This window comes from Podarcis gaigeae (assembly GCF_964106915.1).
Source record: "Podarcis gaigeae genome assembly, chromosome: 2".
Taxonomy (NCBI): Eukaryota; Metazoa; Chordata; class Lepidosauria; order Squamata; family Lacertidae; genus Podarcis; species Podarcis gaigeae.
Window position 1 is genome coordinate 72,827,301 of NC_139679.1, and position 11,068 is coordinate 72,838,368.

An 11,068-nucleotide genomic window follows, 5' to 3' on the forward strand; every position below is an offset into this window, starting at 1 on the left:
CTGTGATAGAGGAAGCAAGAAAATTAAGGTGTGGGATAACACGTAGTTGGCACAATGTCATATAACCTCCCTGCAAACAAATCAGTATGGATGCTCCATAAATAACTGGTGTTGTCCCCGCAAACACTGTGCAAACAAATCAGGATGAATGGCCAATAAATAGATTGTCTGGAACCAACTGTAGAAATGTGTCCCATTTGTTTGGTGCTTAACTCTGTTGTCTGTAATGGTAAGGCATCAAAATGGTTTTGCTGTGGCATAAAATTTATTCTATCAGCCACAGCCTTAAAGAATTAAGCCCCCAGACCAGCAATCCAGATGTAAAATGGATAACGGGGGGCATAAGAAGAAGGCATGAGTGAGGATATTTGCTCTTTGCTACTTATTTTGACTAAGAAATACCGCTTTGCTCAGCACAATATTGCAGTGACTGTTTTGGGGGAAGCAGCTGTTATTAGCAGTCCTCTCACTGCAGGCAGCAGACAACAATCCTTTCTCTGCTCTATCAATAGAACACAGCAGCTCATCTGGAAGCGGAAGGGGAAAGAGCCTGTTTTGTGCATTGCTGTGCTAAGTTCCACCAGGAAAGCCAGTGTGCCATATGCAGAACACTCTTACCTTGGGAAGAGTTGAAATGAGGGGAAGAGGCAGAGAGACCATGGCAGCTTCAGAATGTGGGTAGCAGCACAAGCCTGCATAGGCCCCAGGGCCACAGCCCTGAGCCACAAGCAGAGAGACAATATTTTTGTCCAGCTGATTCCATCCCCTGGGTGTGCTCAGAGCTTTGCCACTTACAGCACTATCTCCTTTCATGGCCCTGTCTGTGTTTTTGTCCATTTTAGAGAGCTCACTGAAAGGACTGCATGCTTTTTGATTTGAGGGGGAAATTGAACTTATCCCAGCTGAGGTAAGTGGGTAGCTTCTTACACTTGCTGCCTCAGTCTGTACATTGCAGTGTGAGCCAGGTCTGCCCCCGGGTTTGAGTGGAGAGGTGAAAGCAAACAACAAATCTCTTTGGGGAAAGTGCTGGCTCTTTCAATCCTCAGTTTTAGACAACCCCAGTATGAAACAGTTGCATCTCAGTAAGCGTGGGCAGCTGATGTCATTATGTAAACTGTTCATGCTCTTTGATTGGTGGTCTTTCCTGGCTAGTTCTTTGGGTTGCTTTTGTGCTTTGGTTTTGAGAAATGAGAGAGGCACACTGCTGCCACAAACAGTACAGTACAGCAGAGCTTTCTCAGGTGGTGCTGTGAGTGAATATCCAGAGAGGATCAGGAAAATTTGTGCCAAACCATGGCATGGCAAGAAATTGTGTTTCTGTGAATGACCTATTGTAAATATAATATTTCTGATTCTCTCTTTTGTCTCATCAAGCTTTTGAAACCATGGAAAACCACTAGGCTGCGAGATGGAAGGCGGAAGAGATCTTTATGAAGACATTTGCCAGTGGATCCCATAAGAAGCTCCTTGAGGACATCTGAGCCAACTGTCGCAAAAGGCTTTCAGAAGCCGCCTGCTGTCAACTCCATGGTGTTCGTTGCATGAGCCCCAAGAGGTGAAGGCAGATGCTTAGTCTGAGAAGATGTACATAAAAGACGTTTACAGAACATGGCCCGGTCCCAGCTTGTCACACAGACTGGCCACTTCCCTGATACTGGAGGGGATGTCTGGGGCTCCAGAGACTACTCACTGCGGTGGTTCCATTTGTGCCTAAGGTCTAATGTTGGGAGCCATGGCCCTTTCTTGAGATTATACGCAGAGTTTTCTCTCTTACTGAATTTTAACTCTAGAATCTTCATAGGTTTTTCCCACTCTCCAAGATGTGCTTGAGTCGAGGGCTGGGAGCTGGAGGCTCTGCTCTTCACATTCCAGTTTGCCCTGTCGGTCGCTCCGCCTGCACAGTGTTTGTTCCCTCTCATCCTCCCTGCAATGGAAAGCATGGGATGAAGAGAACTTCGACTAGGACCTAACACTGTTTCACCACTGAGATAAGAGGCCATAGGACTCTGAAAGGCAGTGCAAACTGGCTGACTATTGACTGAAGCAAATGCTGGCCAGGCATGTCTATCAGCCACCCCAAAGCCATCCTGAAGCCATTCTAAAGCATTCAAATGGCAGTGCTTTCCGTTGTTAGTGTTGTGCATTGTTTTATGTATGCCTGGGGATTATTTTTATTTCAAAAACAGCCTTAATCATTCCACTTTTATTTATGCGTATACCTCATCAGCACCCAGCAACTGGGGGTTTGGATTTATTTTAAATTTTGTTTTTTTGTGAGGTTCTTTTTTGTTCTCGGTTTTTGTTTTTTACTTTGTATCGAACATACTGTTTTTCCTCTTTGCTTTGTCCTGCGTTAGCACATGGACTGTTGTCGGTAGAAGCAATAGAGTGCAGAAGGCTACAAAAAAGAGCACAATCCAGTGTGATGAGATCAGGAGAGCTTGCCTCTGCCATCCTCCTTCCTACTACTACTGTGCAATTCAAGTCCTTCTTAAGCCATTACCAGTGGGCATGCTCAGAACGATGGAGGAGCTCCCTGGGGGCAGGATGTCGCTGAACCTCCTGGCACTGTTACCCGCGAGAGCCGATAGAAAACCCTGTGAAACAGCTCCTCTTTTCCTTTGCTGTAAAGAATCCAGCAAGTGTATGGATGCTCTGGCTCCCATTTGTCTGCGCTGTCTGTTTCCTGCCCGTCTCTCGTCCACACTGAGCATGCTCAAGAGCAACAATTCATTGGTGTGACCCATAGGAGCTTCCATTCACCGTGGGTAACAGCAAAATGATTCTCATGTCTAATGTTCTATGCAATGAAATAACAAAACAAAAAAAAAGTTTAAAAAAACAACTGTTAATATTTAATAAGTTCAATGTTATGTATAAGGATTTAATTGCAAATGTGCTATTGAGAAACTGGATAGGTATCTTTATATCAAACACCTGTGCGTATGAAGTTTTCAATTAGTGGCATGCTTGACCCATCCGAGGGACACTTTTGCCAAAGGGTAGCCATAGAGCCGGTGACTGTCTCTGTCTGTTGTAGAGCATGGCTTGCTACTTCTCTGCACGGTTTCATCTATTTAGAATGCTTGCCGTTCTTTGCTTGAGGTTTTTTTTCTCTCTCTTTCTCTCTCCAGTTGGTTCATCATCACATCTGAATGCCATTAGCAGATTTATGCACTTGTTATTGAAGGCCTGTCAGTGACACCATGAAGCATCATTATCCTGCAGAATGTAACACCAGATGTGTCCTGTGGAACTCCATTAACTATTGGTCCTTTGCCACATCCTTCCCTGGAGTAGCCATTAGTGTCCAGTTCAAGGGGCTTCCTGGGCTTTCTTGAGACCTGAAGCACATTCCTCCTGGCCAAAAAAATATTGAGCCCAAATTCTATCTTGGTTCAAGAGCACCACAGGCTGGGGGAGGTGTTCCAAGACTCAGTTACCCCAATAAATTCTGCATGGATAATTTGAGCAGTGTGGCATCGGTTAGTGCAAAGAAAGCACCTTATTCCCCTCCCCTAAGTTCAGAACCTGGGAAACAGCAGTGATGTCTCCTGTTCCCACAAGCACAATGTTAATGAATAAAGACCTACTCAACCGCAGCTCCTGACAATGGGAGGCTGACAGCCACTGAGCGGTGCAGTTTAAGCTGAAGTAGGTTCCAGAATAGAGACTGTTTCAACTCACTTCCGCCATACCAAGCACCCTTGGTACAATGATGTGCAGGGCCTTTTCCTCCATGGTTAGACTCCAAGGCAGAGCTCTGCAAAAATCGGAACAAAACTGTATGAGCTTTTTCTGACAGAGGAGAAGGGGAAAGGTTAAGAGGCAACTACCTCTGTTACATGAGAGGTTCTTGCAAACACAGAAGTTTGTTACATTTTTAAGAGAACCTGACAGATCAGTGAGTCTAAGGGCCATGTCCCCCCTTTTGCAGAGGCAAACCTGGGTACCAACTGGACACTCAAGGAGCAGCAGCTCACCAGGACTCCTTGACTCGTATTCCTGGTCTATTTGATGCTTAAAACACACTTGCAAATGTGTTTCACGCTTTTCTATTTTATGTGAGCACTTAAAAAGGGAGCATGCTGAAAAAGGAATGTATGCTGTGGCCCTTAGGCAGCTGGGGGTTGGAATCACATGAGCACTCTACAGTAATTAATCCAGGTCTGCATTATTTTGATATAAGCCTTAATGTTACAAGAGACTCATGTGAACAGCTAGCATATAGTGTGGTTCATTTTCTAACTAAAAAGAAAAGAGGACTGTGACACTATAAGCAAAACTGTAAAGGCAGACATGATTGCATGGTTCCCATGGAGTGCACTTGGGGAAGGCTCACACTTTGCAATGTCTTTGGCCAGCAGTGGCCTCTCCTTGTCATCTTAGAGAGCACATTCACACAGCAATTGCCTGTGCTCCTAGTTTGTCACTATGGTGCCCAACTAGAGATCTGGCCAAAAGCCTTAGAAAAGGCAGGTCCCTTTTTGCCTGAGACACCTATGCAATGAGAACCAGTGTCTGCCTGAGGGAGACACAGTCATCCCCACCAGCTGTGTGGATGGATGAAGGGGACCAGGGTCAAAGTCTACAGGGTAGAAGCTACCCGGGCAATGCAACTGCACCTGATACCCGAATGGATCTGGTGCAGACATGATGTTGAGTTGCAAGTCTAAAAATATTAGTACTAAGGTCTCTTGATGGTAGTTCAGCTGTTTGCTAAGAACCCAGCTTTTCAGTCAAGATGCAGATATACTGCCTACACAACCTTTGGCACTCTCTTCCCCTCCTGCTCTGGTACCATTGAGTGACCTCTAAGCCTTAAATTATTCCTTCCCATGGATTACAAGGTGGGGAAAGTTATCATATGTATGTAGACTAGAGGCTGTCTTCTAAAGTAGCCAAGCCAGGGTATTTTACCAGCATGGAATGCTTTGTAGAACAAAGGCCAATCATTTGATACAGCAGTTGGCTTAGGACGTGGAAATTCATGTAGGAGATAAAGGCATGCTTTCAAGCTGGCTGCCTCTTGAATTCCTTGCACTGTTGAATTGGTTACTCTACTAATAAAAGCATAAGCAGGTACTTGGGCCCTACCTCACTGTGCTGTCTCATTGGAGGAGACCAGAAAATATCACCTTAGCTTCAGAGAATGCTAGTTGAGTTTTCCATGGGCAAGGAAACTGCACATTCGCCTTGTAAAGACCCAGTTTTGGCAGCAGTCTGCGTACCTGTTTGGTTCATCTTGGAGTTGTGGCCACCATAGCAGTTATGGAGTTCATGGATCTTTCTGATGATAGACAGACTGGAAATAATTCCAAGTAGAAGGGGTGGCAGCTACTCATAGTGGACCTACATACAGGATGGAAGGCTTGGTTGGTAAGCATATGTTCTTGGCAGCTGCTTCAGCTAGGATGGCAAGCTGGGGTAGAGACTCCCAAAATGGAGATTTGCTTCCAACTTGAGTCAAACAAGGCATTTGGTAGCAACAACTGCAAGTTTCTCCACCCAGCACCTTCCCTGCCACTCAGGCCTCCCCTGTCTCCCCACCCCCACAAAATATACAAAGGATTACCCACAATGACAAGTGCAAAATCTGAGGATGCTTCTTCAGGGCTCTAGGTTGAATTTGTGTCCCCTACAGGTTTTCTCAACAGTGGCTGCTACAACCTCCCTCCCTCCCTTCCATTGTAAATATTTGTACAGTGTGTAAAATAATAAAACTAAATCAAAAATCTCATGTGGTATGAAGAAAAAAAAAAGAAAAACAACAACTCACAGGCCCCTTTTCGGGGGGCTCCATCTCACCAACCAGCACACCTGCCAACTCTTGCTTTTGTGTACAAAAGATCAACAAACAAAGCCTGGTGTTTGTGACTGGCTCCTTTGGACTGTTCCTCTTCTTGCAAAGCATAGCAGTCTTGTAGAGTTGTTGTGGCTGTCACATGACATGTACCTTTCATGCCCTCGTCCTGCCTCCCATGTATCTTGAGTTATTCCCTTATCTCTTTTTTATTTTTATTATCTTGGAGGCAGGAGGGGTTCTGTATAAAAATTATTTTAAAAAATACCAACCACCACCCATCAAACAAAAGAAGAAGTTTACAGTTGTAAGTGCAATGACCTAAATCCTTTATCTGAACATTGTAAATGATGTGTGTGTCCTGCTGTGCTCTGTGAGAACTTGTAGTATTTCAGTGTACCACCTCATGTATTGTGATTCCGTATGGGAAGTTGCCCTACAAGGTATTTCTGTGGAAAACAGAATAAAAGGACTTAATATGATTCACAAGGCTGAGTCCCTGCCTGCTGGGGGCACATAAAGTTAGGGTGGTCTCCTCCCCCCCAAGGGAGGTTACCTAGATTTGAAAGCGGTGTAAACTTTCCTTTCTTCGCCATACACTTCCTTCTAGAGTCTAGTTTTCAGATTGGTGGTACAGCCAGTGCTATTTTTTCTAGAAAAGGAGGTGCTGGAACTCTTACAGTGGCAATGGTGCCCACCTCTGAGGTGCCGGAACAGAGTTCCGCTTAGTTCCTGTTGTGTGTGGGGGGGGGAGCCCTGGGTACAGCCATATCTGGACAGCACTCCTTCAGACTATGGAAGACAATTCCCGTAGCTGAATGTAACTGAAAATGGCCTGGACACACAGAAAACCACCACTCTGATAACGAAGCCAGAACTGATGAGCATCAGTCACTGCCTTATAGATTGCAGCTGTCACAGACCTAGTCAGCACGTGAGGCTGCCATGGTCAAATTAATCTGGGACTTTCCCAATTCTAAAAGGAGAGCTGTACCAGCTGGAAAGGGCCATCTGTGCACCAGCCATCCTGACCACAGTGTACCAGAATGGAGGTGCTTTTAGGTGCAACAGAAAGGTGCACACAAACCCATGGCTCCAGATAAGAGTCCTTTCACACACACTCATCCGGCAAGAGATCCAATACGTGCAGTAGAGGATTTGCTCCTCACCCTGACTGTATTCAAAGGAACATGTGACACAAGTATTACAATCAGCCATCTAGCTGTATGTCCGCAGGGTCAATTTGTGTGATCAGTCCCCCTTGGGAGAAAAAAAGGGGGGAGGGAAGAGCACCCAGAATGGTCCTTTGTGTGTACAGTGTGCTTCTCCCTTTGCACTAAATAACATTCCTGTATTACTGAAAAATCCCAGAGAGAAGGGGGCTGCGGCTGGTGTCTCTTTCTTTTACTGCATCCATAAGCATAATGTTGCAGTGCCAGGCCAACCCAACAAGCAGTATAGATGGATGCCTCAGGCTCTAGGGGTGGGGAGGAGTTACACATAGCGAGATATATCCAATGGAGTCCTGACTGATGAAAGCAGACAGCTTATACCTGCTGTAGCTGCAGCTGTCACAGATCTAGTCACACCATGAGTGCCCAAAGCCTGCTCCCATAATTCCCAGATTCCCTGCTACATCACTTATTCCCAGGGCCCTGATAAGCATCAATGACTTTCTGAGGATCCTGATTGGACTGACTTGCATCTTCATAACAGGTGAGCTCATGAAGTTGCTTCACACTGTCAGACACTGACCCCTGGTCCCACTAGTCCAATACTGTTTACTCTGGCAGACAGCAGCACCCCCACCTGAGCCTCGGGCAAAGGTTTTTGCCAGCTCTGCTAGCAGAGTTCTCTTAACTAGTGATGCCAGGGATTGAAACTGGGATTTCTGCACTTCCATGGAGTGACAGCCCTTCCTGTAAATCCAGACTTGCTGTGCCTAGATTTGCTACTAATCCATTAATCACATCACCCTGCCACATTCAATAGACCGAGTTCCAGGTCTTTCAGACAAATCCTTTAGGACAGGTAGCTGAGATCTGTGCTCCGCCAGAAAGGTACCTGGTCTAGCCCCTCAGATGTCATCTGGGTAGTCATCAATAGCAGACCCAGATAGAACATGTTACAGTAGTCTAGCCGTGAGGTCACAAAAGCATATTTGCTAGGTTTGGGTAGCATTAAAAAAGGTATCCCAAAATGTAGCCAGGTGCATTATAAGGCTATGAACCAGAAAAGCTAGAGGAGTCGCAGTCCCCCTTCCCCAAGATCTGCTTCCTTCATTGCCGTCTTGCCAAGAGCAATCTTCAGTAGTCTCTTCATTGAAGAATCAAAGTAAGATATAAAGGGCTATATCCTAGCAGACTGGTGACACACACTGAACACTTCACAATCTCATTTAGCGGCTTCATGTTTATTTTCAAAAGGTGAGATACTTGGTTGGAACCTAATAAGATTCTAGAGCAGGACTTGCCAACACAGTGCCTGCAAAATGTTGGACTATTACTCCCATCAGCCTCAGCTAGCTTGGCCAGTGATCATGGATGAGGGGAATCGTGATTCAACAACACTGCTATCCTAGAGGGGAAATGCCATGAGCAGATAGATCTATGCCCTACAAACCAGCAGTGAATAAGACCACTCTAAAGGATACAAATGGCGGCAAGGGGCATCATAAAGTCACTCAAACAATATGAACTATTTGATGAACAATGTGGAAGCCTGCAGAAAGGTTTTGTGAGCTCAACAGGTGGAAATGGTTTGTTTCTACCTCAAGGTTAAGATCGCTAACAAGGACCACAAATGCTATGGGCCAAGTTTGGGGGAGGAAAAGGGAAACATTTTTAAAGAGTCTAGAAAAATAAATGGTATTGGGAAATGCAGAAGAAACAGAATCAAGGAGCCTTCCTTGGGGAAGGTTTAAAACTAATTCATCACCGGTTAGTAGCTAACATGCTACCTACCTACAGATGATGTTGGGCTATACAGTTCCCAACATTTCTAACCACTGGCCATGCTGGCTGGCAGTGTTGGGAGCTCAAAGTTCAACAATTTTCTGAAGGCACCACTTTGGTTCTTGCTAGGGTGGGGAGCCTGGACCCAATATTGATTCTCTCTCTTTTAACCAGGGACTGAATTACTGTGGGTTTAAGGCTGTCCAGCTCTCTCCCCAAATAATCCCTGTGCTGTTGGTTTTTTTTAAAAAAAAAAAACACAGCCAAAGGACGCAATTTCTCCCCGTTTCTATGTCTTTGTATGATTTTAGGCGGGGTTGTGTTATAAAAAAGAACAGCGTCTTTTACTTCTCAGAATTGCTTCTGCTGCTTTTTCAGCACACACAGAGAGCTCAAATCGGCTTCAGGTACAGACATAGTTCATATCACATCCAAGGCTTTAAACAAGCACATTACATGTCAGGAATAGCATGGAAGAAGATGCCCACCTGCTGCTGTCTCCAACCCTGAGGCTGCAAGGGCTTAAAGCATCAAGGCCTGTCAAAGACATTGCTTCTCTCAGAAAGCCAATTACCCTGCCCCCTCTTCTTCTTTTAACTGTTTATCCTTCTCCCGTCATGTTACCATACCTGGGTCTCTCTCAGCCCACCCACCGCATATGGATGCAGCTCCCACTCAGTGCCTGCAGAGCCATCTGCCACCGAGTGCTTCCTGTTGCAGTTCAGCTGATTAGCAGCACACAGGAAGCGCCAATCTGGAAGGTGTGATTTGTCATTCCACTCCAGTCACCCTGCCGTGGGGGCAGCTTCCCACTCGGCTTTGCAGGGCGAGGTTTTCTCCTGACCCTGAGATATTGGCTGGCTGGATTAGCAGGGAAGCTGCTCCCATAGACCTTAAGCCATTATAAACAAGCTGGAAAGGGTTGGTGCCTGCCTCCGACAGACACTGCCTCCTGCTAGGAGCCCCATCCATTCACATTTTCAAGCGGCTGCCTGCAGACCCAGGAGCTGCACAGCTTTCCTGTGGGAGTCACATGGCATGTGCTATTCCCCGTTCAAGTACTGGCGCAGGAACATTTAGTCCCACGCAGCCAGAGTTGGCAAGAGCTTGTGCGAGGCACCCCTTGTTTGCCAAGAGAGGTGTCTGCATTGATTCCATGGAGTCATGAAAGCGACGTGTGCGCCCTTCTGAGATGAAAGTACAGTGCATGAAGTGGCAGCCTAAACCAAGCAAATCACTCTTCCCTTCCAAAGCTGCAGGTGCTGGGCACCCAAGCGGGTTAGGATGGATGACTAGATCTGTTGCAAAGGCAAGAAGAGAGGAACTGCTCATGAACAATCTTCCATAACTGAATTATAAATACTTAACGGGGGGGGGGGCTGTGAGGAATTATGGGATGCAGGAGTATCCATAGTTCAAGTGCCATACACACAAGAACCAACGGTCTCACTCTACAAACTTTTGGACCTATTCCATTTTCTATAACCCCTCCTTCGCTCCGCTGACTGCCAGCAGCCTGCTTTTTTCTCAAAGGACACCCCTTCTGTCACCTTCCACTTCATGTGGTAAAATCAGCTTATCATAGCACCACAAATAACACAGTGGACCACAGAGCAGCTAGGGCCTTCCCTCTCCCCCTTGACTGCTGTCAGAATCACTAAGAACAGGATCCAGATGCTCAGTCCTTGGTAGGGCACTGGAGAACCCAGTGACCTTGCCCTCTTCCCAGTGGCCATGTCCCTTTACGAAAACAGCAGAGCTAAGCAATGCTTCACCATCTGCTAGGCATCACAAGAACAGACACAGCTGAAACAGGCACAACTTTCATTGAGCAACATCAGTAAAGGAGCATCCAAGCTGTTTTTTTTAAAAAAAAAACTCTCTCACAGAAACAATTGGAAATGCTGAAGCAGCCCAGGGATTCATACCAGCACACGGTGCAGAAAACAGTGGTTGCAAGACAAACTGCAGCTCCATAATTGCTAAAACACAACCTAAGGGTGAAGGAATTACAAGTGACTTTCACATGCAATGGACACAAATTGGAAGAGGCTTTGATAATTGGCTTGCCACCCTGCCTGTGGAGCTGCTAAAATTGTAAATAAGATCCAAAAACAGTTATACTGGCACGAGATTTGGTGTCCAATTCTATTATTCCTGAATGCCTAGTGTGAGTCCCACACTGAATGACATGTGGGCCTTTACTCAGCTGGACTTTACTCAAAGATGCCTGAATGTCATTGTGACTAAACTGGAGGTATCAACCACACCGAACCTATGTCACTACTTTTAAAAACAAACCTGTTTTCAT

The 11,068-nt window shown here is 45.9% G+C and overlaps 1 protein-coding gene across 4 annotated transcripts in view; it reads left to right on the top strand.

Moving 5' to 3' along the window:
• Window positions 1–6,285, top strand: part of BSN (bassoon presynaptic cytomatrix protein) — a 209,197-nt gene extending 202,912 nt beyond the window's left edge. For 2 of the 4 annotated variants that reach the window (XM_083726433.1, XM_083726435.1), the window contains exons 12-13: window positions 843–907; window positions 1,375–6,285. The gene's annotated coding sequence lies outside the window, so the exon portion shown is untranslated. The remainder of the gene's footprint in view (window positions 1–842; window positions 908–1,374) is intronic. The other 2 variants (XM_083726432.1, XM_083726434.1) reach the window with 1 other exon arrangement.
• Window positions 6,286–11,068: the final 4,783 nt, after the last annotated feature.